General features: G+C 45.0%; 1 protein-coding gene and 2 non-coding genes across 16 annotated transcripts in view; 1 reads left to right on the forward strand and 2 right to left on the reverse strand.

The window, feature by feature from the left end:
- APBB2 (amyloid beta precursor protein binding family B member 2) overlaps positions 1-26,842 on the reverse strand; it is a 410,561-nt gene that overhangs the window by 35,963 nt on the left and 347,756 nt on the right. The window contains exon 1 of one of the 14 annotated variants that reach the window (XM_074396058.1): positions 9,445-9,546. The exons of the other annotated variants lie outside the window; for them this stretch is intronic. The gene's annotated coding sequence lies outside the window, so the exon portion shown is untranslated. Of the gene's footprint in view, positions 1-9,444; positions 9,547-26,842 lie in introns of those variants that run through there. 14 annotated transcript variants of the gene reach the window in all.
- On the forward strand, positions 20,980-21,235 carry LOC120363806 (small Cajal body-specific RNA 13). Its single transcript, XR_005579244.1, has one exon.
- LOC120363849 (small nucleolar RNA U13) lies at positions 21,850-21,955 on the reverse strand. Its single transcript, XR_005579279.1, has one exon. It is a non-coding gene; the product is annotated as a small nucleolar RNA U13 (small nucleolar RNA).

Genomic DNA, 26,842 nt, shown 5'->3' on the forward strand with positions numbered 1-26,842 from the left:
AAATACTGGCTCACATTTGTAATCCCAGCACTTTGTGGGGCTGAGGCAGGTGGATCACTTGAGGCCAGGAGTTCAAGACCTGCCTGCCAACATGACAAAACCCCTTCTCTATTAAAAAAATAAAAATTAGCGGGGGAGTGGCACACACCTGTAGTCCCAGCTACGTAAGAGGCTGAGACACAGGAATCGCTCAAACCCGGGAGGCGGAGGTTACAGTGAGCTGAGATCATGCCTCTGTACTCTGGCCTGGGTGACAGAGCAAGACTGTCTCTCAAAAAACAAAACAAAAACCTTGACATCAGAAGGCTCCTCTCTGACAAAGCACAGGAACGTGCAAGGATTTAGGGACTGATTCCGAGCAGGGAAAATGATGGCACAGTGGTTTCTATGCCAGAATGCCACCAGGTACAAACTCCTGGCAAGGTGCAGACAAGACTCCTACTTAAAATCACGGTGGGCACCCAGCCACGTACAGGACCTCTTGCGGATATGACAAGTTCCTTCCTAAGTTTTCAAGGGAATTTCTTTGTGCTGTTGAAAGGAGTACTAGGGTAGATAACATGGAAAGCAAATACGTATGGCCTTTGAATTTTGTTTTGTTTTGAGATGGGGCCTTGCTCTGCTGCCCAGGCAGGAGTGCAGTGGCACGATCATAGCTCACGGCAGCCTCAAACTACTGGGCTCAAGCAATCCTCCCGCCTCAACCTCCCAAGTACCTGGGACTATAGGTGTGTGTCATTGCATCCAGCTAATTTTTTATTTTTTATAGAAACGAGGTCTCACTATGTTGCAAAGGCTGGTCTCAAACTTTTGGGCTCAAGCAATCCTCCCATCTCAGCTTCTCAAAGTGTTGGGATTACAGGCATGAGCTACCACGTCCAGCCCTGAATTTTGTTAACTTTCATCTAGATACAAGTATTTCTGATATAATATAAACTCAATCATATCTAAAGAAAAGCAGACACCAACCCTAGGAAGGCTGATTAACACTAACCAAGTCACGGCAGCGGCTCCTGGCTATTGACTTCTCTGTTCTTTGTGGACACTGTCGCCAAGCCACTCAAGAACCCTGCAGGGCGAAGCATCCTGACTCTCATTTTACAAATGAGGAATCGAAGGGTCAGAGAGTTTAAGCTGACTCGCTCAAAAGCCCACAGCTAGCAGGTGGTGGATCTGCAAACAGAATGCAGGCCTGCTGGCTGGGCTCTTCTCTACCATGTACCTCTGGGGCACCAGGCACCTGAGCCGTCTCCCTCCCAATTAATTGGCTCTGCTCAGGACCCCATTCCTCGCTGGAGGTGGCCTCTGCTCTGCCCTTCTCTGTCCCTACTGGACTTTTGGTTCCACCACTGCTGGAGCTGGTGACAGTAATAAAGTGCTGTGTTTGGTTTAAATTACCTTCTTTTCATCCCCTACACAGTAGCCAGTTATTACATGGCGCCCCTGCTTACAATCCACCCCCATCCCCACCCCCGCCCCCGCTCACCCCTGCGAACTCCCTGCCTCCAGCCACACTGAGACCATTTGGCTCTGAAATGTACAAGCCTGCCCCTGCGTGGCAGCTGCTTGCTCTGCTTTCCCCCTAGGCCCTCCCCTCATCATCCTGATGGTCACAGCCTCCAAAAGAACCCTGAGGATCCCCCAATCATCGTCAACATTCACAGCCATCTGAAACTACCCTATTTCCATCTCTCCACCGAAAAAGTAAAGTTCATGTGAGCAAGAACCTTTCTGCCTGTTCAGTTACCACTGTCTGGCACAAAGCAGGCAATCAATCAGTATGTTTGAATAAGTGAATAACTAAATAAGGGAAACAGAGAACTCCCTTCTCATCACGATGGTAAGAAGCTAAGGGAATGATGCCACAAACAGCAGGGAGTTGGCTGAATTCCTTTTTTTCCTGCCATTGCTCATGGCAGACAGCACTTTTAAAATGACTTTGGTTCATATCCTGTTTTCATGTCAGCTGAAACAATGTTAATAAAACATATATTTCATCTGAACAGGCAGGAGGCAAGTTCTGAGATTATTAATCTCTCATGACTCTATTTAAAAGCAAAGCAAATCTATACTCTGATCATCTCCAGCAGAAACAATGGTGTCGCCAGAGCTCCTAACTAGATTTCCTTCTTCGGAACATTTGTCTAAATGAGAAATAGCTCCTCTGCTCCTGAAGGAATCAATATATAAATTTCCCTTGTATATTGATTTCCATCAAGATTCATCCCCAGATAATTTTCTTCATATTTGTATTCTAAGAGAAATAAATCTCTGCTTCCCATTTAAGGAAAAGACCAAAGACAACACATTCCCATACCTGTTGAGGCAGCAATGGACTGAAATGCTGCCCTCTGGGGCACCTACAAACCATTCCCCCCTCCCCGTCAGAGGTACTAGGGTATAATGGCAGGAGTTAGCTTCTTGATACAGTTGGAAATAATATGTACTCTTTATGTTTACTAGGTTACTTTTTTTTTTTTTTTTTTTTTTTTTGAGACACTCTTACTCTGTCAGCCAGGCTGGAGTGCAGTGGCACCATCTCAGCTCACTGCAATCTCTGCCTCCTGGGTTCATGTAATTCTCCTGCCTTAGCCTCCCAAGCAGGTGAGATTACTCAGCGCCACCACACCCAGATAATTTTTTGTATTTTTAGTAGAGACGGGGTTTCACCATATTGCCCAGTCTGGTCTCAAGTTCCTCACCTCAGGTGATTCGCCCACCTCAGCCTCCCAATGTGCTGGGATTACAGGCACGAGCCACTGCATGCACCCTGCTACTAAGGTTACTTTTTGTAGGTAGTTGGTCTCTTTGTTCTAGCATCTTTTTTTCCCTTTTCATTGAATATGATGAAGAATCTTTAAAAAACAAAAACCACAATGCCAGTGCTGTAACATCTTGCTTTGTTTTTGTTAAGACACGGAGTCTTATATGATGTCCAGGCTGGACATAAACTCCTTGGCTCAAGTGATTTTCCCACCTCAGACTCCAGAGTAGCTGGGATTACAGGTGGGTACCACTGTGCCTAGCTTTGTAACACCCTAAATTACTATTATTTGTGTTTGGTTTCCTGTTATTGTCCATATTTAACAATTAAAATAAATATATCATCTTAAAGAAGAAAGAGGCTCAAGTGTAGAAGTACCCCAAACACCCTGACCTTCTTTCTGCAGGAATTCTCTTTGGGGGCTAATTTTCAACACAACACAAAGCTGGCCAGAGATGACTGAACCTTCTTAGTTCCAAATGACAAAGTCCCTGAATGACAAAGTCAATTTGAATTGTCATTCAGGGTTCTATGCAGGTCCTTCAGCTCAGGGATCAGCAAATTATGACCCTCCTAAATCTCAGACTGTTTTGTGAATGAAGAGTATTAGACCACAGCTTCACTCATTTGCTTAGTCAGAGGCTATGGCTGCTTCTGTGCCACAACTGCAGAGCTGAGTAGTTGCAACAGAGACCACGTGGCCCCAAAAGCCTCAAATATTTAATATGTGGCCAGTGCCCAGGAGTTTGAGAACAACATGGGCAACATGGCAAGACCTCATCTCTACAAAAAAAATTCTTTTTAAAAAAAGCCAGGTGTGGTGGTGCATGCCTGTAAGTCTCAGCTACTCAGAAGGCTGAGGCAGGAGGATTGCTTGAGCCCAGGATGCTGAGACGGCAGTGAGCCGTGATTACACCACTGTACTCCAGCCTGGGTGACTGAGTGAGACCCTGTCTCCAAAAAAAAAAAAAAAAAAAAAATCTGGCCTTTTACATAAAAAAATTGCCAACCCCTGCTCTAGAAGGCGATCTGTTTTAAGGGCACAACATACGATGTGGACAAGTACTGGTTAAATACTTCGTGGAGCCCAGTGCAAAATGAAAATGCAAGGCTCCCTGTTAAAAACACAATGAACATTTTCAAGATGTTAACAGCAGAGTGTAAACCAATTGAGGGACCCTGTGACTGGCTGAGATGGCAGAATAATTCTCGTTACAGGTGACAAACTCCAAGGCTAGCTAGAAACTCTCCCACCAAGATGCAGGAGTAAGAGCATTTCCAACTTGCAAATTCTTTAGAACCAAACAACGTTTTACTCAACTGAAATCTTACACAGATGCCCAACATGTGAAGCAGCAGCCCTGGGGACGTCTGCCCTAGCCATTTTATTTCTAAGAGGTCACTAGCAGGTTATGATTCTTAGAATGTTTTAAGGGGGAGGGTGATGAAAAACAAAACACACCAGAATCCTCGAAAACAGCATTTTCAGGTAACCATGCAAAAAGATGCATGCTCTGATATGACAGAATCAGGCCACCTTAGCCCCATTGTCAACCGTGCTCTCGGCTGCTGCTTGTCCTCTGTCATAATTATTTCAACTGCTATAATTTATTCATCCCCAGACAAGCCGACATGTTATAGGGCACCCAGTCCAGGTGTCTAGATCAGAATGGTTGGCAGCTCAAGACACTCCTGCCCTTTCTTATCTGCTCAAAATACTGACTGTGGAAGGAATATTTTCTACACACACACACACACACACACACACACACACACACACACACACTTTTTTTCAAAACCAGACCAGAGTTATCTCAAAACTCAAGTTCTCTGAGAAACATGTCATAAGCTTTCAAGTTCACAATTCTGCAGCTGGAAACAGGGGATAGGAAATCCTATCAGAAACTCGGTGCTTAGTTTTAGAAATGGCTTCTCTAGCTCCCAAAATCCTCAATGAATTTCCTGAAAAGTTACTAAGAAAGTTATTCTCTTTGAATTGAAATACATATGGAACAAATTTTATATTTATGAGAGAATATCAGTTGTTGGATGCCGCATGTGAAGTAACTTCAAATGTAATTATGGGGCTGGGTACAGTGGCTCATGCCTATAATCCTAGCACTGAGTGAGGATCACTTGAGGTCAGGAGTTCAAAACCAGCCTGGACAACATGGTGAAACCCTGTCTCTACAAAAAGTACAAAAAATTAGCAGGGCGTGGTGATACATGCCTATAATCCCACCTATTCAGGAGGCTGAGGAAGGAGAATTGCTTGAACCCAGGAGGTGGAAGTTGTAGTGAGCCAAGATCATGCCACTGCACTCCAGCCTGGGCAACAGAGCAAGACTCTGTTTAAAAAAAAAAAAAAAAAGTAATTATGAATGGATTCTTATAAACTGGGAACAAAGGTAGAATAATTCCATATAAATTAAGGCTTAAACCTGTCTTCTCTTCTTGCTCCGATTCTTTATTTTCAAGTCAGAACAAAGAAAAATGCTCAAAGGTCTCATAACCAGTTGAGAAGTACAGACAGGGTACTGAAGGGTAAAAACACCTTGGAAAAATGGCCAACTATACAAGATTGCACTGGATGGGTATGTCTGCTCATCTACACTGGAGAACCAAAGAAAAGTAAGTTAAAGTTTTTTGTTTTTTTTTTTTTTTTTGGAGACAAAGTATCTCTCTGTTGCCCAGGCTGGAAGGTAGTGGTGCGATCTCAGCTCACTGCAACCTCCGCCTCCCAGTTTCAAGAGATTCTCTTGCCTCAGCCTCCCTAGTAGCTGGGATTACAGGTGTGTGCCACCATGCCTGGGTAATTTTTGTATTTTTAGTAGAGAGGAGGTTTCACTACTTTGCCCAGGCTGGTCTCGAACTCCTGTCTCAAGTGATCCTTTGGGGACCATTGGCCTCCCAAAATGCTGGTATCACAGGCGTGGGCTACCGCGTCTGGCGTAAATCAAGGTCTTGACACAACATAAATGTGAAGGGAGTTGTTCCACGGCTTGGTAACTTTGTCCTTGGACAGTCATTACTTCTATTAACATGTATTTTCTACAGGCATAAACCACACATCAGAGAAACCAGGTGTGGTCCTAGATCACACCCCTTCCTGTGTCTTCTACAGTCAACTCTGCCAGTGCAGCCTCCGTAACACTTCCCCCACCTGCCTGCTTCTCTTCATGCCTTCTGCCACATTACCCATCTCTCTTGGACCAGGGCTGGCCAACTGGTCCCATGGTTTCCATTCCTGTTTCCGATACCCATTCCCCGAGATCATTTTGTATGAGATAAACTAGATCATGGCATTCCCCTGGTTAACCTCTTCACGGGCACCTCATGGCAAACCTTTAACCACTGCCCAAAAGCTCTATAGGATCCTGTCCTACCCACCTCTTCCACCCCAGCACAGAGCCCTGGCCTCCTCTCCATCCTCACACATGTTGAGTGCTCCTCTTCTATTCATTCCCCACATGGCTGGTTTCAATGTCGCCTCCTAGGACAGGCTGCCTCCTGGGGGCCCCTTTCCCCACTAAGCTACTCTGTTGCATTATGCTGTTGATGGTCTTCAAGGCACTCAGCAGAACCTATATCATCTTGCTTCCTGAATTGTTTTTCCGGCTTATCTCCTGCCTCTTCAAACAGGGATATTGTCTGTCTCAGTCCCTCATGCTGTCTCACAAGGTGCCTCATACATAGATGTTACCTATCTGCGGAACACTGTTTTAACCATTAGACTATAAATATTAAGCACATGGGATGGTCATAACTGAATCCTAAAAATAGACAATGAAGTATTTTCATCTGCATTCATTCATCTGCCCATTCAACAACTGGGTTATTTGTGGAGAGCATCTGATACTAGGTACTATGTTAGGGCCTGAGGAATTTAAAAGTCTAAGAACGTCTCAAACATGTCATATTCTGTATTCAACATAGGCCCTTTAAAAAGACAAGTTACACTACTACTTATATGTTTTTCCGTAATCCTAAAGATTTGTGGAAAAATACGAAAACCTAGGTAAGAGGTCACGTGCCATCAGTTCACTCCCCAAAACCCATGAAACGTATATGGAGAGTAAATAGGAACACAGTTAAGTCACCTCTTAACACTTAAGAGACTGGACAGACATAAAGCTTTGCTCAGCCAGTGGTACCAAATGAAATTCATTTCCAAGGCTAGGCACCGTGGCTCACGCCTGTAATCCCAGCACAGTGGGAGGCCAAGACGGGCAGATAACCTGAGGTCAGGAGTTCGAGACCAGCTTGGCCAACATGGCAAAACCCCATCTCTACTAAAAACAAAAAAAATTAGCTGAGCGTGGCACAGGTGCCTGTAATCCCAGCTACTCAGGAGGCTGAGGCAGAATCACTTGAACCCAGGTAGTGGAGGTTACAGTGAGCTGAGATTGTGCCACTGCACTCCAGCCTGGGCAATAAGAGTGAAACTCCATCTCAAAACAAAACAAAACAAAACAAAAGAAATTTATCTACTAGAGGGGTTGTCCAAGAGGAAAGGGGTTGTCCAAGAGACAAGGAGGCTACATGACTGATAGTTTTTGTAACAGACCATATCCAAATCAACGGTGCCAATGTTCAAACTCTAGAACTCAGCTCTGCCCCTCCCTGCACTGCAGGTTCCTTTGAGAGGTACCCATGGATCAAAATAAGGAAGTTCCAGATGACCAACTCTAGTGCCCAACAGCCCGCTGGCCTGATTAATACATCCAACCTTGGAGTGCAGATGGCCTAGGGGCCCTCGTTGTTTGCACCTACAGCCACATACTCAGCTGACCTCCAGGGCAGCCGTCAGCAGCAGTATCTTCTTGTCTCACCTTAGTGTCATCCACATTGCTTCCCAGGGATGCGCCAGTGCAGAGGACCTGCAATGGGCCCCACGCCAGCATGATGTGAGCGCCAACAAAGGAAGAAGATACCTGTTGTATTTATTCTACCGTTTAATCACCAGCACCAATGCCCAGCACATGGCAGGTGTCCAATAAATACTTATTAAATAAATTATCCCCACTGCAGACAAGCTAGAACTAAAAAATGTGCCAGCTGTTAGAAAAGTGGGATTCTCACATCTGCAAAATGAGAATGATACAATTAGGCCAGGTGTGGTGGCTCACCCCTGTAATCACAGCACTTTGTGAGAACGAGACAGGTGGATAACCCGAGGTGAGCAATTCAAGGCCAGCCTGGCCAACATGGTGAAGCCCCATCGCTACTAAAAAATACAAAAAGTAGCCAGGGATGGTGGTGGTGCACCTGTAGTCCCAGCTACTCAGGAGGCTGAGACAGGAGAATCACTTGAACCCAGAAGGCAAAGGTTACAGTGAGCCGAGATAGAGAGACACTGTCTCAAAAAAAAAAGAAAAAAAAAGAAAATTGAAAGAGAAAAAGGAGACAAAAAGGAAAGCAGGGTTCTTACTGAGCTACAAACCATGACACCTTCTTTGATGACACTGGTTGATGCTTTGTGCAAAGTCTTCCCCCTATTAAGCATTTAATTCACACTCCCTTTTACTTATAACTTTCACAAATTTACAGACCAAATTTACAAACTCGCACTTAGGGCTGTTTTCCTCACAACACATTCTGAGTCTAACTTCTTAGGAAAGGCCTCAGGACACTTAATTCCTTTCCCAAAGCAACTAACAAAAGGCAGCAGCAAGGATCTGAACTTTAGGGAGAAACTTACAAACTACTCTTGTGTCAGAGCTCCCCTGGAAGAAGGGCCAACTGCTCAATGGCCTAAGAAAACCTAAAAGAGAATAATATGAGAAAAGCAGGCAGAACCCCCATTCATGATACAAGTCAAAGCCAGGCTGCAGCTGCAGAGTTATAAAAAGAAAGAAAAAGACTAATGGGATTGCCTCCTCCTCCCGCCTTCTCCCACCCAAAGCAGTAATGAAGATTCACAGCTACACATTAATTAGGGAATCCATACATGTGCCTGGTTACAATATTGGTATAGGGAAAAAGATAATAGAAAAGGCACAGATTCCCCCACAATCTAATAGAGTGTTGTAAGCAATATTTAAATCATCACGCCTTTCTTTTCAAAAACAGTACTTCTTTCTCAATGCCAAGAGCTGGCTGCATTTCTACATTTGGGGAATTTGAGATATTTTCTCACATGGAAGTCACACCAGTATTCTAAATCATGTAACTAAAATCATTTGGGGATGCACAGTTTTTCTACACGAAAGGATATTGGAAAACGACTTTGGTAATCCAAATATTGGATTTCCAAAACCCTAAAATATCTTTCAGTCCTAATGTAGACAGGAAGACAGAAATGTGGCCTCAGCAGGGGGCATGAGAGACGAAGGCAGTCACTGTCTCAATCCCAGAACGCAGTCCACAGCAGAAATGTCCCGTGCAGACCCCATCAATGAAGAGCCCACCCCGAACAGTCCTGCTGCACTGGCAAACTGGGGTTCAAGGACGCCTCCCATTTCATACCATCCTCATTCCTCCTTCCCATCGGCGAGGCAGAAAGCCCCCTCTTCGGCCCCTGTTTCTCGCTAAGCGCTGACTCGGGAGGGCGCAGCCTTTGTCCCGCGGGTCTCCCGCGCCCGCCTCGCTGTCCCTGCGAGCGAGCTTGGGCTCGACCCCCGTTCCCTCTGAAAGCACCTGCAAACAAAGGCGCGCCGTTCCTTCGCCAACTTCCTCACCTTTGTCTCCCGGTCCTCCCGGGGTCGGACGGGGATGCCGCCGCAGGTGCTACGACGAGCCCCAGGATGCCGCCACCAGCCGGCGGGTGCCGTCGCTCAAGCAGCCGGGCGCACTGCCGGAGGCTCAAGTTAAAGCGAGCGGCGCCCGCGCCTCCCTGCCCCGCCCACGCTGCCGCCGCCGCCGCCGCCCATTGGCTGCTGGGGAGGCGCGTGGCCCCGCCCCGCCCGGCCGCGCTCCCGCCAGGTGCTCCCGCCAGGTGCTCCTTCCAGGTGCTCCCTCCAGGTGCTCCCAGCAGCTAGGGGCCTGGCTCAGGGCCGGCAAAGAGGATCCCCCACCCCCATCTACCCCCTTCCAGGCACGAACGTTTCTCTTTTTGGACTCTCAGGACTTAGAAAGTTCATTCAAACCCCACTGAACCTCTTTAGAAAAAGTTGATGCTCTAGGCCTTCTGAGTTTCTGGTTTTTCTCTTCTTTCTTTTTTTCTGAGACAGGGTCTCCCTGTTACCCAGGCTGGAGTGCAGTGGCGCGCTCTCGGCTCACTACAACGCCTCCAGCGTTTAAGCGATTCTCCTGCCTCGGCCTCCCTAACAGCTGGATTACAGGCGCCTGCCACGACGGCAGGCTATTTTTTTGTATTTTTTAGTGGAGACGGGTTTCACCATGTTGGCCAGGCTGGTCTCAAGCTCCTGGCCTCAAGTGATCCGCCCACTTCAGCCTCCCAAAGTGCTGGGATTATAGGGTTGAGCCACCGAGCCTGGCTGGGTTTCTATGACCCTGCCTGATTGTGGGATAAGTGGGGGGATAAGGGGCAGGGAGGGGTGGTCAGGGAAGGGAGGTATTGCAACCCACAGCCAGATGCCTTTGGGCAGAAAGGCAGAAACCAAACTGTAGTTTGATAAATCTGAATAATCAGATTTCAAGAGTCAGCAAATTCTGAACTGAGCTGGAAAGAGTTTATACAGTACCTGCCAATTTACACAAAGCAGTTAGCAGTTTACCCCTACACCATTTTGTAATCCCTACCTCTCTTAAGACACCTTTTGTTTATAGCTGACTTAAAGCCAAGATCCCACAGGTACCCCAACATTGTCATCTCTAGCTGAGCACCCGTCCCCCAATACACATGGAAGCAGAAAATATCCAGCTGGCTAAGTGACAGCACTTTACGTAAGAGTCCTGTCTAGGCCGGGCGCGGTGGCTCAAGCCTGTAATCCCAGCACTTTGGGAGGCCGAGGCGGGTGGATCACAAGGTCAAGAGATCGAGACCATCCTGGTCAACATGGTGAAACCCCGTCTCTACTAAAAATACAAAAAATTAGCTGGGCATGGTGGCTCATGCCTGTAATCCCAGCTACTCAGGAGGCTGAGGCAGGAGAATTGCCTGAACCCAGGAGGCGGAGGTTGCGGTGAGCCGAGATCGCGCCATTGCACTCCAGCCTGGGTAACAAGAGCGAAACTCCATCTCAAAAAAAAAAAAAAAAAAGAGTCCTGTCTAGCCACTAGTCAATATACGAGTTGGAAAGGAAAATCCAAGGTCTTTTACTGACTGTATTCTGTGAGCACTGAAAGTACTTCCTCTTTCTAATTGTTTCTGGGCAAGTGTAATTTATTTGATTGTCCAATTAAAGTGAAATAGGGAGACTGAGGCAGGAGAATTGCTTGAACCTGGGAGGTGGAGGTTGCAGTAAGCTGAGATCGTGCCACTGCACTCCAGCCTGGGTGACAGAGTGAGACTACATCTCAAAAAAAAAAAAAAAGAGTGAAATAGACAGAGCATATTAGCCATGTTTTGGCTTTGACAAAGTCGCACACACCCCTTTTACAAATAAAGCAACAGAAAATAGGAAATACACATGGAAAATCAAGGGAGTATGTAACTAGTAGGTCTTGTTTGGATTTGGTAAAACACACCACAGGTGTACAGGAAACTTTAATGTTCATGTTTAAAAGAGGATCAGCTGTCTTCTCATTTGTTCAATATTTACTAAGCTCCTAAATACCAGATTCTGTGCAGAAAATTTTATATTAGGCTTTTCTGGTTAACAGTGTTTCCAGGGAGGTCATGACTTAACTCATGCTGTATCTGAATTTATGACCGGTAACACTTCACTAATTTGGAAGAGCTATTGACAGTGAACTATTCTGGCAACCACCACTGTTTGGAACACAGCCCAAACTGGAAGTGGGGCTGGAAGAGGGTTTGAGACTTGGGGTTCAGCAGCCAGAACAGACAGCACCAAGCTCAGAGACATGAAAAGTTCACAGGATTCTCCTGTCACCTCTTCAAAGGCTGCCTCGCCTTCCTTACACATAATACTAATGAGTTTGGTTATCTGATTCTCTGTCTATAGCAGGGCAGAAGCAACAAATCAGATGGGGCTGCCAGATGTCCACAGGGTGCAGCAAGTGTGACAGCTGAGGGTCTGCTGGCAGGAAGTGACAAGTCCTGCCAACTCTGCCTCCTCCTGCTCTCTCCAACTTGCCCTCTTCTCTCAACTCCATGCTGCCACCCTAGTTCCAGCCATCATCTCTCATCAGGAAGGCTGCAGTCATTTTTTTTTTTTTTTTTTTTTTTTTTGAGATACAGTCTCACTAGTGCAGTGCCTGCTATCTTGGCTCACTGCAACCTCCTCCTCCTGGTTTGAAGTGATTCTTGTGCCTCATAGATGGAGTTTTGCCATGTTAACCAGGCTGGTCTAGAACTCCTGGCCTGAAGTGATCCACCCAACTTCAGCTTCCCAAAGGGCTGGGATTACAGGCATAAGCCACCGTACCCAGCCTGCAGTAGTATTTTAACAGTCTCCCTGCCTCCACTCATCTCTAACAAGCTATTCTCACAGCAGCCACAAGTGTCCCTTCAAAAAAAAAAATCACGAATATGAGTACCCGTGCATGAACCTTAAAGCCACACCATGGCTTCCCACTGAACTGCACATAAAGTCTACAATTGCTTTCAGGGTCTCAAAGGCTGCCTGGCATCAGGTCCTGCTTCTATCTCCAGTGCTGCAACCACATTCCCTCCTCTTTCTCTCTGCTCCAGCCTTCTCTTCTTCCAGTTCCTGGAACATGCCCAGTTACTTCCCATCCCAAAGCCTTTGCACCCGCTGTGACCCCTCCTAGAATGCTCTTCCTTGCACTGCCCACCTGACAAATCCCTTTAATCTTTTAGGAATCTCAGCCCAAAAGTTGATTCCTTTGGAAGATGTTCCTGACAGCAGTGTCCTCCCTGACAGCATCGCCGGCTTTCCTTCATGTCCCTGCTGCAGCTCAGTGTTATATATTTGGAAAATCGTCCATTTATTATTCATCTCCTTCACTTTAGAGTGAGCTTTATAAACTTACAGATTCTGGTTTTGTTTCTGTACAGTAAAGAATTTAATCTTGGCTGGAGAGAGGCCTGGCCTCTGCCCTCAGCTTCTGGGAGATAACTCTAGCACCTTGGAATGTTGTGCCTGACCAGAGTGTTTCTGTTTGCCTTGGGACCTTGGGTCACACTAGGAGCTCTAACAGAATGATCTGGGCTGGGCGCTTGGGCCATGCAGTATCAGCTCCACCTCTGGAGGGGCTTGAGACTGAGATTAGCCCTGGACCAGTTGTCTATGCCTACGGGAGGGAGCCCCAGTAAAAATCCTGGACACCAAGGCTTGGATGAACTTCCCTGGTTGACAGCTGTCACAAAGCAATGCCAGGGAAGTTACGCTGCCCAGGACGCCATGGGGAGAGGACAACTGAAGGCTTAGAACCTCCCTGGACTCTGACCTATGTGCTTTTTCCTTGGGATGATTTTAATCAGAATCTGTTCCCTGTGACAAACCACAACCATGAGTATAATAACAGCATGCAGTGAGCTCTGTGAGTCCTAGCAAATTATCAAACCTAAGGGTGATCTCGCTGAGCGTTCTCTAGCTTTGCAGTTTCCCGTTGTATTTTCAGTAGTAAGCACATTTCCTGACATACAGTAAGTGCTTAACACATCCGCTAATGATTACATTTAATGAGTTATTACTTTTTTTTTTTTTTTTTTGAGACAGAGTCTTGCTCTGTCGCCAGGCTGGAGGGCAGTGGCACAATCTCGGCTCACCGCAACCTCCACCTCCTAGGTTCAAGCGATTCTTCCGCCTCAGCCTCCCAAGTAGCTGGGACCACAGGCGTGTGCCACCACACCCGGCTAATTTTTGTATTTTTTAGTAGAGACAGGGTTTCACCATGGCCAGGATGGTCTCGATCTCTTGACCTCGTGATCCGCCCACCTTGGCCTCCCAAAGTGCTGGGATTACAGGCGTGAGCCGCTGCGCCCAGCCAATGAGTTATTACTTTTTAAGAGATTTTTTTAAATGGCCAGGTAATCAGCATGTAATGCTTTTACAATTTAAGTAACAAATTTCCTTTTGCAAATATCTACTTATCAGTTAAGGTCGAGATCAAACAAATGCCATCTCTCCCATGAAGCCTTTCCCTGCTTCCTGAGGGCTCGTCATCCTTGCCTTTGTGTTTTCTGGCCCAACGCTTTGCTTTTGAAGCGTAAGTAGTAATAAAACATGTTTCTGACAAGCTGGGCAATATAGCGAGACCCTGTCTCTACAAAAAAATTTTAAACATTAGACTGGGTGCGGCGTCTCATGCCTGTCCGATGCGGGTGGATAACTTGGGTCAGGAGTTCAAGACCAGCCTGGCAAACATGGTAAAACCCCATCTCTACTAAAAATACAAAAATTAGGCAGGCATGGTGGTGTGCACCTGTAACCCCGTTGCCTGAGGGGCTGAGGCAGGAGAATCACTTGAACCTCGGAGGCGGAAGTTGCAGTGAGCCGAGACCTTGCTACTGCATTCCAGCCTGTGTGACGAAACAAGACTCTGTCTCAAAAAAAATATTTTTTTTTGGTAAACATTAGCCAGGTGTGGTGGCTTGCGCCTGTAGTCCTAGCTACTTGGGAGGCTGAGATAGAAGGATCCCTTAAGCCCAGGAGTTTGAGGCTGCAGAGAGCTATGATCTTGCCACTGCACTCCAACCTGGATCACAGAGCAAGAGCTATCTCTAAAATAAATGAATAAATAAATAAAAATAAGACATCTGTTTTTGTGAAGGATATCTGTGTTAGATAAACTCTGAGTCCCTACTACTGGGCATGCGGCTTGCACAGAATGGGCACACAAATGGTGTTTATAGAATGAAGGCAGTTTTTGAAAACAGGTTTTGTTCATAGAAAGATAGGTTTAATTATATGTGAAATTCTGGTACTTATTACAGCTCATTCCCTGATACATATGGTAGCTGTTACTGTAGTAACTATTATGAAGGTGTTCTATTGTTTTCTTTTTTCTTTCTAAAAATAAAAACGTTCCTCAGAATTATGACCCACTTTAAAAACCAGACATGCTTTAAGTAAAAATATGGAAGCTGATCACCAAACTTTTAAAAGGCATCTGACTTTCTAATTAGAATGAAATATCACAGTTTGTTTACAAAATACAGAAAGAAAAAAACGCAACACACCTAACTACTCATCTTTCTTTCTCATACAAACCTAATTGAAAATTCAGTCAGCATACCAATAACCCTTTGATGTCCCCAAGTAGCATGGAAAAATCAATTTTACTTCCTTCAGACCTGCATTTAAATCGGATAATAACTGATGTAACGTGCAACAGCCATAATCCAATTTCAATTTGTTTGATTAGATGAGTATAAACATTAAACAAGAAAGTCACAGGATTGTCATGACAATATTCACACTGTTAACTCATTACAGAACAAAGCATTGTAATTTGCTCCTAGGGAACATGCTACTAAAATACATAGATAGGAGTTTGAACTATCTGTAAATGCAGTCCACAAAGATCCTTATATTGCCTCAACCAAAGATAAAAGCAGCTTTGAAGCTGGAAGCTACTTCAAACTCCCACTGAATTGGGGATAAGAAAATCCCTCAAGGATTCCTTAAATATTTCAGACTATTTTGACATCCATTTGTATGACACTGACATAATCAGAGGATATAAAAGTGGCACCCAGGTCAGTGGTCTCAAACTATAACGTGCATCGTAACAGTTAAAAGGAAGGTGCCGCAGTCTCAGCCAGATGCAGTGGCTCACGGTTGTAATCCCAGTACTTTGGGAGGCTGAGGTGGGTGGATCACAAGGTCAGGAGTTCAAGACCAGACTGGTCAACATGGTGAAACCCCATCTCTACTAAAACTACAAAAATTAGCCAGGCGTGGTGGCAGGCGCCTGTAATTCCAGCTACTCGGGAGGATGAGGCAAGAGAATCGCTTGAACCCGGGTGACAGAGGTTGCAGTGAGCTGAGATCACACCACTGCACTCCAGCCTGGGCAGCAGAGTGAGATATTGGCTCACCAAAAAAAAAAAAAAAAAAAAAAAAAAAAAAAAAAAAAAAAAAATGATGGTGCCACAGTCTCACCTAAAGAATGTGACTCAGTAGGTCTCAAACAGACTCCCTGCTTTTTTCACATAAGTACCGTCCCTCTGACCCAAATGATTTGGAGGCAGGTGTTCTGTGGGCTGTACATTGAGGATACAAAGCTGTTTCTAGCAAAGGCGACTAGTAATGGGTGTCAGTGAAGAAAGTCAGACGACAGATAAAGACACTGGAGAATGGGACGCTGTAGCTCAGGCGTCCTCAAACTTTTTACACAGGGGGCCAGTTCACTGTCCCTCAGACTGTTGGAGGGCCGCCACATACTGTGCTCCTCTCACTGACCACCAATGAAAGAGGTGCCCCTTCCTGAAGTGCGGCAGGGGCTGGATAAATGGCCTCAGTGGGCCGTAGTTTGGAGACGCCTGCTGTAGCTCTTTCTGTGTTGCACACTGCACTCTGAGCTCCCTGAAGGCAGCAACCATGCTTTACTCGTTTTTGTATCTTTTGCTCCCAGCTCAGCACTGAGCACTTAATAAATTAAGCGCATTTAGGGCAAAGTGGCATGCCTCTATACTCACACCCATGCGGATGTTAGAAGCATTCACCAGGGGTACATTTCTGAGGGTCATATCACAACAAGGTTAACAGAGAAGGCGGGATGTTTTGGCAGGACCTTGAGGTAGATCGATGCCTTTCAAACTTCAGTGTGCAAATGCATTGTCTGAGGACTTATTACACGCAGGTTCTGATTCAGTAGGTCTGGGTAGGGCCCTGTCGTTCTAAAAACTACATCCCAGGTGATGCCCAACTTCTTATTCAGAGGCTTCACTTTGAATGGCAAGAATCCAGACGTGAATCATCCAAACTATGATCACCAAGGACAAAAGAGCAGGAAAAAGATCTTCAGTGAGCTTGGACAATGAAAGCCAGGGAAGCCAGGTGCAGTGGCTCATGCCTGTAATCCCAGCACTTTGGGAGGCTGAGGTGGACAGATCATTTGAGGGCAGGAGTTCGAGGCCAGCTTGGCCAACATGGTGAAACACCATCTCTACTAAAAATGCAGAAATTAGCCAGGTGTGGTGGTGCCTGCCAGTAATCTCAGCTACTCAGGAGGCTGAGGCAGGAGAATTCGCTTGAACCCAAAAGGCAGAGGTTGCAGTGAGTCGAGATCGCACCACTGCATAGCAGCCTGGGTGACAGGGAGACGGTCTCCAAAGAAAAGAAAAGAAAAGAAATCCAGGGAGTTGTGGACCAAGAGTAATATTCTCAACTTCTTTAAAAGCACTGTATATCTGATAATTGATCTTGGAGGAATCTGTAAGGTGTATTTATAAAAGAAAACCCTCACTGCCCCACAAGACTTACTTACCAGTCACAGCAGAAGCTTAGCTTGCACTAACATAAGGATGTGCCCTTTATCTAAAAGACCTCCAGGGTTGCCACAGTATCTCTTTAACTCAACTCTAACAAAAATTTTGAAAAAAAAAGGAAAAGGAATTCTCCTGCTTGATGGCCTGGAGTCTTCCTGTTCTGCCCTGTAAAATGCAAAGGCTATTTATAATAGATGTGTACAACAAGAATCTTTGTTAAGAGGAAGAGATTCCCAAGCCCTAGGCAGGCAGCATAGCTCATTTTCTTTATGCAATATTCAGCAGTGAAACCTCCCACAATTCCAAAGACTATGGGCCATTCCCTGGCATTCACTGTATTATAAAGAGATCTGACTTATCTCCCCACCAGCCACCACCCACCACATCTCTTCTTCCTAACTGCTGCAGAGGGTGGCAAGGGTGAACATAAATTGTTACCCTCCATGGTTCAGAATCCTCAGGGTGCACAAAGTTCAATTATTATTATTATTATTATTTTTTGAGACACAGTCTTACTCTGTCGCCCAGGCTGGAGTGCAGTGGCGCAATCTTGGCTCATTGCAACCTCTCCCTCTGGGTTCAAGCAATTCTCCCACTTCAGCTTCCCGAGTAGCTGGGATTACAGGCATGTGCAACCATGTCCAGCTAATTTTTGTATCCCAAAGTGCTGGGATTACAGGTGTGAGCCACTGTGCTGGGCACACCCAACCCTTTCAATTCTTAAAATGTTCAACCATGTCTCCATTCAACCTCCGGCTTGCTCTCCCCGGAAAGCAGAATTGCAAGGAGGGACGGGGCACTGCACCCACAGGAACACAGACAGAGTCAGGGAGGGCCAAGGAAAAAGCTGGCTGTCTGGCAAGTTCCATGATTATAATTCAAGAAAACCATGTTTGTGTTTCTGCATCAGAAACTCAAGCTGAAACTGATACTAAACCCATGGCTGGGAAGGTGGGGTTAGCAGAGTAAGAGAGTAGGGGCTAGGGAGTGAAGCCAAGAGAAGTTCTTTAAAAATAAGTACTTTTCCCTCACTGCCAGCCCACCAATGATCTGACTTCTGTCCCTGCAGTTCTGCCTATTCCAGAATGTCAAATAAAGGGTGTCCTGTGTAATATCTAGCTTTCTGAACCTTGCTTCCTTCACTTAGGGTAATTGTTGAGTGTATCAATAGTTCATTCCTTTTTATTGCCGAGAATTCCACTGCATGGATGCACAAGAGTTTGTGTACCCATGTACAAGTTGATAGATATTTTACTGTTTCCAGTTTTGGCAACTATGAATAAAGCCAATAAGAAGAAAACAAATGACACAACTTTTTAAATGGGCAATAAAATTTGAACAGATATGTCACCAAAGAAGATAAATGCTTTTCCACAAGCATGTAACATGCTCAATGTCATTAGTTGTTTGGAAAATGCAGATTAAAACCACAATGAGTTACCACTTCACACATTTTAGAGTGCTAAAATAACAACGACCAGTGCCCTAAAACCAAACAACCAAAAAATCTGGGCAAAATGCCAACTGCTGCTGAGGCTGCGGAGCAACCAGAACTTTCTGACTTTGCTGTCGGGATTGCAAAATGGTACAGCTTCTCACAAAGTGGGCTGCCAGCTTCTCATAAACATCAGCACGCTGTCACCCTAAAACCCAGTGAGTGGGCTCTTACATATTTACCCAAGACGAGTGAACACTCCTGTTCACACGAAAACCTGTGTGTGAATGATTATAGCAGCTTTATTCATGGTTCATGATTCACGTCCCTTTTAAGATGAATGGGCAACTGTCTCTTAATGGGTTTATCTCAGTTTTCCATGTCCTCAGACCTGGACACCATCAGTCACCTTTAAAAATTCATTAGGAGATTACCAAATAGAACCACTTTACTTTCTTGGTGGTCACGATACTCCATGCTCAGGAGCTTCCTGTTGAGGCTGAATCCCACAGGAGGGTTTAAGCAGGAGCTTACCCGATGACTGCTACTTCCAGTGCCAGGAAGCATAAAAAGAAAGAAGCTGCTGTCTTTACTCTCAACTGTTTTTGATCTTGCCCCCCTCCTCCTCCTCACTCTGTTCTTCCTATTCCGCCCATGTGTCCTCATCCCCTAAAGAGATGTCAGTTACATTAGAAGGCCACAGAAACTGAGGTGGATACAATTTTGATCCTTCAGTGTTGAGTTTAAATAAAAATATCATATATAATTGCTGCTATTTGTTTTATCTTCACATTCAATTGGAAGTTCCTAATTTGAAGGGCAGTGTCCTTTTATTATTTTATTTTATTTTTGAAACTGAATCTTACTCTGTCATCCAGACTAGGGTGCAGTGGTGCAATCTCCACTCACTGAAACCTCCACCCCCCAGCCCAGGTTCAAATGATTCTCCTGCATTAGCCTCCCAAGTAGCTGGGATTACAGGCATGCACCACCATGACCAGATACTTTTTTGTGCTTTTAGTAGAGACAGAGTTTCACTGTGTTGGTCAGGTGGGTCTTGAAATCCTGCCCTCAAACGATCCGCCTGCCTCAGCTTCCCAAAATGATGGGATTACAGGTGTGAGCCACCAAACCTGGCCGACAGTGTCCTTTTAGATCAATTTTAGTGTATCACCATTCTGTACCTGTTTTTATAAATAAAAGCTTTATTGGAACGTAGCCATGCACATTCATTTATATCTTGTCTGTGTGTGCTTTTGCCTAACGTGGCGGAGACAGCATGACCTACAAAGCCTATTTACTGTCTAGTCTTTTGCAGAAAAAGTCAGCTGACTCCTCCTTTAACAGAATGGCCTTTTAGTCGTTCTATTAATATAAACGATGAGTATACTATTTGTTAGCTTCGTATCGCTACTAACATCTGTTCAGCATTTTCTACCTTCAGAGCATTTTTCCTATCTGTCATGTCACTATAGCACCCCACTAGCCCTATTAAATTAGCTATTATTATTACCAACCCCCTTTTCGCAAACAAAATAGACTCAGAGGGAATACGTGAACTCGATTATAAGAGGTGAAGCCAAAATTTGAACCTGTCTCATTCTCCAAATCACCTGCTCTCGTCACAAATAAATACATCACACACAGCAAGCTGATTACTTAGTAGGCGAATGAAGATCAACTTGAATTTTCATCTGTCTAAATGCTCCATTGAGCTTATTCAATTAAAGTTCCACATAAAGTTCAAATACAGGCTCTTGTTCTCTGAGATGATGTCCCATGTACTCTCGTTCCTGGGACTTACAGACTACTTAGCCTAGAAAAAACTTCTCTTGGTTACCATCTGTATTCCTTTCATATATATTAGTTAATTATATTGATCAATTATCAGGGAGCTGATCTAGGTTTTTCGGGACCTAAAGCTTAGACAATTTCCTGCCCCCCCCCTTTTTTTTAAGAATACAAAAATATCTTCCCTTTACAAAATCATTTTACAAAAACCATTCGATCTCACTGCTAGCCCTGCTCCTAGGGCCTTAAAAGGGGCCCTAAAATTTCAGCCTCCTGAGTAGCTAGGACTACAGGTAACTGTGCCTGGCTATTTTTTTTTTTTCAGAGACAGGGGTCTTGCTATGCTACCCAGGCTGGTCTTGAAATCCTCTCCTCAAGCAATCCTCCCATGTCAGCCTCCCAGTGTTGGGATTACGGGGTGAACCACTCACCCAGCTGGTTTTTAAACTATGGTCCACAAATAGAATTATCATCACTTGGGAACTTGGTAGAAATGCAATTCTCAGGCTCCACCCCAGACCTACTGAATTAATCAGAACGGCTGAGGCTGGGGCAGAGCCAGCTTTGTTTGAAAAACACCCACAGAGCACATCAGACTTGCAGAAAAAGCATACTCCAGAGGAAGCTGAGGCATGCCTGCTTGAGAACCAGCTGTTCCACGTGCAATTTTCCTCTGATAGTTCCTGGTCACTGTTGCCACGGTGGTAATGACTGCGCTATGTCATTATCTATCTGCCAACAGTAAGAGAAGCTTTGCAGTTGAGATATTGTTTAGCAGATGGATGTTTTCTGTTGGACACTAAGTACTGCTAAAGTTAAAAAAAATAAAAATAATTAAAAAATTAAAAAAATAAAAACACCCACACTAGATTCCGACAAGCACTTCGATTGGAGCATCACTACTCTATTGGACCACAGACTCTGCTTTCTTCACTCATGTAGAAATTTTTTTAAGGCAAAGAGGGGAAACCGCATCATTGAAGTGACTGTATAATCTCCCTTCAGGAACACAACAATCCAATGACCAATCTGAACTATAAGCAATCTCAGTTTCAGAATTTCAGAAATCCATGACACATGAGAGGTGTCAGGATTAACCAGGAGAGAAGTAAAGGCTGGCAACTCCGAGTCTACTTTGATGGCTTCTGATGGCACTGATGATAAATTAATCAAATCCATGACATATTAATTGAATGGAAAATGTATATTTAAAGACTCCTGATACAGTCAGAAGACTAAATCAGTTAATTCCAAACTCTGAATCATCTCAGAAGTCAAGGAACTTTCCACAAAGGAGCTAAATTACTTACCTCAAGCAAAATTCCTTTTTATTTAAAGAGTTGAGATTGGACCATATTGATCCCTTTAACCACCAAAGAGCTATTTTATTATTTTTACCAACAAAGACCTCTTATTTTAATATCTTTTTTCTTTCACATTGGATGGTAGTGTGCCAACCTTGTAACAAGGTTTGCAGAAGGCACATCATACATGCATGTAAAAACTTAATCACCACACTTATGAACTACTAAAGCATCAATAGCATTTCTTTCTTTTTTTATTTTTATTTTTTGAGACTGAGTCTTGCTCTGTTGCCAGGCTGGGGTGCAGTGGCACGATCTTGGCTCACTGCAACCTCTGTCTCCTGGGTTTAAACAATTCCCCTGCCTCAGCCTCCCAAGAAGTGGGGACCACAGGTGCGCGCCAGCACACCTGGCTAATTTTTTATATTTTAGTAGAGACGAGGTTTCACCATGTTGGCCAGGATGGTCTTGATCTCCTGACCTCGTGATCCACCCGCCTTGGCCTCCCAAAGTGCTGGGATTACAGGTGTGAGCTACTGCGTCCAGCCTGTAATATTTATTTCTTATACATTGTTACCTTGATTTGTCCTCACACCACCTGGAGTGCAGTGGCATAATCTCAGCTCAGTGCAACTTCTACCTCCCTGGTTCAAGTGATTCTCCTGCCTCAGACTCCTGAGTAGCTGGGATTACAGGCACCTGCTACCATGCCTGGGAAATTTTTATATTTGTAATAGAAATTGGGTTTCACCATGTTGGCCAGGCTGGTCTCGAACTCCTGACCTCAGGTGATCCACCCATCTTGGCATCCCAAAGTGATGGGATTACAGATGTGAGCCATAGCACCTGGCCTATACCACTTTTCTCTGTTAATCAAAGGTATACTTAACCAAGAATTTTAATTTCTGCTCAGCATTCACTAAACAGTGTTGAAACTCTCAGTTGCTCTTTTTTTTTTTTCTTTTGGAGACGGGGTCTTGCTCTGTCACCCATGCTGGTGTACAGCGACACGATCATGGCTAACTGCAGTCTCAATCTGAGTTCAAGTAATCCTCCCACCTTAGCCTCCCAAGTAGCTGGGATTACAGGCACACACCACCACACCCAGCTAATTTTTTTGTTTTTGTAGAGAAAGGGTTTCACTATGTTGCCCCGGCTGATCTTGAACTCCTGGGCTCAAGCAATTCTTTCAACTCAAGTGCTGAGATTACAGGCATGAGCTACTGTGTCTGGCCTCAGTTGATATATTTTAACTCCCCTACTCAATAAAAATTCTTGGCTGGACATGGTGGCTCACACCTGTTTAATTCCAGCACTTTGGGAGGCTGAGGCTGGTAGATCATCTGAGGTCAGGAGTTCAAGACCAGCCTTGCCAACATGGCGAAACCTGCTTGAACCCGGGAAGCGAAGTTTGCAGTAAGGCAGAGGTTGCAGTGAGCCGAGATCGTGCCACTGCACTCCAGCCTGGGCAAAAGAGCAAGACTCCATCTCTCCCATAAAAAGATTCTTCACATTTTAGTTGGCTCATGCAGCTGTACATTGCACAAATGTGTGATTTCCCCTTTGGTCTCTTTTCATCTCTAAAATGCAAATAATAAAACCTGCCTCCTACGGTGGTTGTGGGAACTAAAATTAAAAAACAAACGAACGTACCGAAAGATGGAATATCACTAGCACAGTGCCTGGCAAATGGCAGGCATCCTAACATGGCAGTTGATAGTCCTATGATGATCAGGCAGGTTGTCTGAAGTCTTGACATGAGCTCCATAATGGACATTTGTTGGCTTGTTTGTCCTGGTCCCACCTTCTGGAAAATACTACTCCACACCAACCTATGTGGCAACAGTGGGTTTCTAGCTGACACTTTGTACGTGGTGAGCCTCAGCCTGTTACTAGATGGAGGTAGACAGCTGGCTTCTGCTGGGTTAGCATCTCTCCCTTAGGAATTTGGAATTGAGAGGCTGCACTCCTTTATTATTAACAGCTGGAAAAGAAATGTACCTGGTCATTTTCTACCATATGAACTAAAGCAGAGCAAAGAATGAAGCCAAGAAGAGAGTTAAAGAAAGAAGTGCATCTTGACACAACATCAGCCCCTGGTCTGGTTTCAAGGCTTGGATACCTCTCTGCCTTGGGGCTCCAGGAGACAAACAGCTTGAGAATTGTTTAAGATCTTTCAAATTGTTTTCTGTTGCCTGTTAAATCAATGATCTTTATCACCCCCAACTTCACTGTGGTAGAATCCCAAGAGTCTGAGGTCAGTCTCAACTTGGATAGCATATGACCCCAAAAGTGTACACTTGGCAGCTGGGACAGCTATGTCCTCAGTACATGTCCCTGCAGAAGCTCCAGTGTGTGAGATTCCAAAAAGGAGGGGGTCCTTAGATAATAAACTATAAATTCAGACTTATTAGAGTTGGAGATTTCCATTCACCCGAAGGCTGGCAGAAAGGGAGATTCTGTGAAAAGAGTTCTCTGCTAAGGTCTGTCACCCACTAGCTGCAGAATCCTGGTCAATCCACTCTACCAGCTGAGCCTCAGTTTCCTTCAGAGTTTCCTTTGCAGTATACAAGGCAATGACAACAACAATAATAAAGGCAGCAAATGTATACGTAGTTCTTATGAGTCAGGGCATAGCCAGGAAAACAAAAACTGCTCTAAGTGTAAGAAACAGGGGAAATTTGATGGGATCAGTGACACAGGAGGGGAAAGCAAACGGGGACAGTGAGGAAACTGCCAACAGCAGGAAGTTACCACCATTCCCAGGCTGAAGGGCCCAAGGGAGGAGGTGGAGAATCAGGACCCAGGAGCCAGGGCTACCCACAGGAGCTCTGCCATGGCCGGCCTGTGCAGAGGCAGCTGGAGCCACACAGAGACACAGACAGAGACAGGTCAGAGGTACCCTGGCTTCTTCCTTCAGCCTCCAGTGCCTCCCACAGGCCAAACCCAGGCAGAGCCAGGAAACAGTCTGCAGGGGTCAGGGGCCAGCATGGAGGACGGGAATGGACGGGGGCCAAAGAACCAGTGTACTTACTATGGATGTGCCCACACTGTCCTCAACCCTTGACTAGAATCACCCAGCCACGCCTCGGAGGTTGGCAGTATTGTTACTGGAGGTACAGAGAGGGCTAAGTAACTTGCCTCAGAACACGTAGATGTAGTGGCACAGCGGGGATTCAAATCTCAAAGATCCACTTTATTCCTTCCAGTAGTGTGGCAAATAAAAACAAAAGGCCACGCTGATGCAAGCACTATGTGTTTGTTGTTAGACAATACAAATGTTTTAAAGATTGAAGACTGGAACGCTGCTTTTATGCTGTTTATACATAACAAACAAGACAAACAAATGTACAGAGTGTTCTTGATTATCTTGAACAGTTCCTATGCTCTGCGCCCCGTGAGCCACAGCAGGGCAGGCCCTGATTCACAATCAGTTCCTAAAAACAAGTTTCCCCTTTATGAGCATGTTTCTAGGAAAACAATTCTCTCCATCCTTTCTTTTTTCAATAGGTATTCATCAAGAAACTACTAAATTTCAGATATGATGATCGGTATTGACAGTATTCAAGAGCTGACATTTCTTTTTTCAGTTCTTATTCTTCCTATATGACAGTTAGTGTTAACCAATGACTCCAACATCAATCTTATGGTGTTAGGGCCTAAATGAAGTATATTATGATAACTACTTCTCCAACAGTCATGCTGTGCCATGCCTCTGCCCTCCTGCTCCATGTCTGTGGCAGACATGACTAACAGATCACAGAACGAGCCCAGTTTTGGTATCATGGTTCTTCTCAACTCAGCACTCCAAGCTCCTAATGTCATTAGATCAAAGATGGCAAGTAACCCTACTTATTCTCCTAGCACTAGAATTAAAATGGGCTGGGCACAGTGGCCCATGCCTGTAATCCCAGCATGTTGGGAAACTGAGGTAGGAGGATCACTTGAGGCCAAGAGTTTGAGACTAGTCTGAGCAACATAGCAAGACCCCATCAATGTAATTTTTTTTTTTTTTTTTGAGACAATTTCATTCTTGTCGTCCAGGCTTGTGTGCACTGGCACGATCTTGGCTCACTGCAACCTCCACCTCCCGGGTTAAAGTGATTCTCCTGCCTCAGCCTCCCAAGTAGCTGGGATTACGGGCACCCACCACCACACCCAGCTAATTTTTATTTTTTGCATTTTTAGTAGAGACAGGATTTCACTATGTTGGCCAGGCTGGTCTTGAACTACTGACCTCAGGTGATCTGCCTGCCTCGGGCTCCCAAAGTGCTGGGATTACAGGCGTGAGCCACTGAGCTCGGCCAATTTTTTTTTTTTTTTAATTAGCTGGGCAACATGGCATGTGCCTATAATCCCAGTTACTCAGGAGACAGGTGGGAGGATCACTTGAGCCCAGGAGGTCCAGGATGCAATGAGCTATGATCTTGTCACTGTACTCCAGCCTGGGTGAAGGGGTGAGACCTTGTCTCAAAAGAAAAAAAAAAAAAGGCCTAAAAATTAGGCAAATTTCTAAAGGGACTGCTCTATAAACAAAGTTGGTCAGAATTTTAGATTCTGAAGGCAGACATGGAATATATGTGAAACAACAAAAACTTCCAAGAAAAAAAAAGCTTTGGTATTTCTTGGTTTAGATCTTTGTATTAATTTCCTTGCCAATTATATAATTGCTTACTTTTCTTAACAGACTTCTTACCTAGGAAGGCTTATGGTATTTATTTATTTACGTATTTATTTGTTTACTGTATTTGGGCTCTGGAGTACATGTGCACATCCTGCATCCTGCAGCATTGTTGCATAGGTACATACATGCCATGGCGGTTTGCTGTCTCCATCACCCACCGCATCCCCCAACCGCCTACATCAGGCATTTCTCCCGGTGTTATCCCTCCCCATCCTCCCCGCCCCACCTTGCTGTCCCTTCCCTCCCCTCCCCTCCACTCCCCCACCAAGCCCTGTGAGTGTCGTTCCCTTCCCTGTGCCCAAGTGTTCTCATTGTTCATCACCCACGTATGTGTGAAAACATGCAGTGTTTGGTTTTCTGTTCTTGTGTCAGTTTGCTGAGAATGATGGTTTCTGGATTCATCCATGTCTCTACAAAGGACACGAGCTCATCATGT

The sequence above is a fragment of the Saimiri boliviensis genome, chromosome 3, assembly GCF_048565385.1.
Source record: "Saimiri boliviensis isolate mSaiBol1 chromosome 3, mSaiBol1.pri, whole genome shotgun sequence".
Classification (NCBI taxonomy): Eukaryota; Metazoa; Chordata; class Mammalia; order Primates; family Cebidae; genus Saimiri; species Saimiri boliviensis.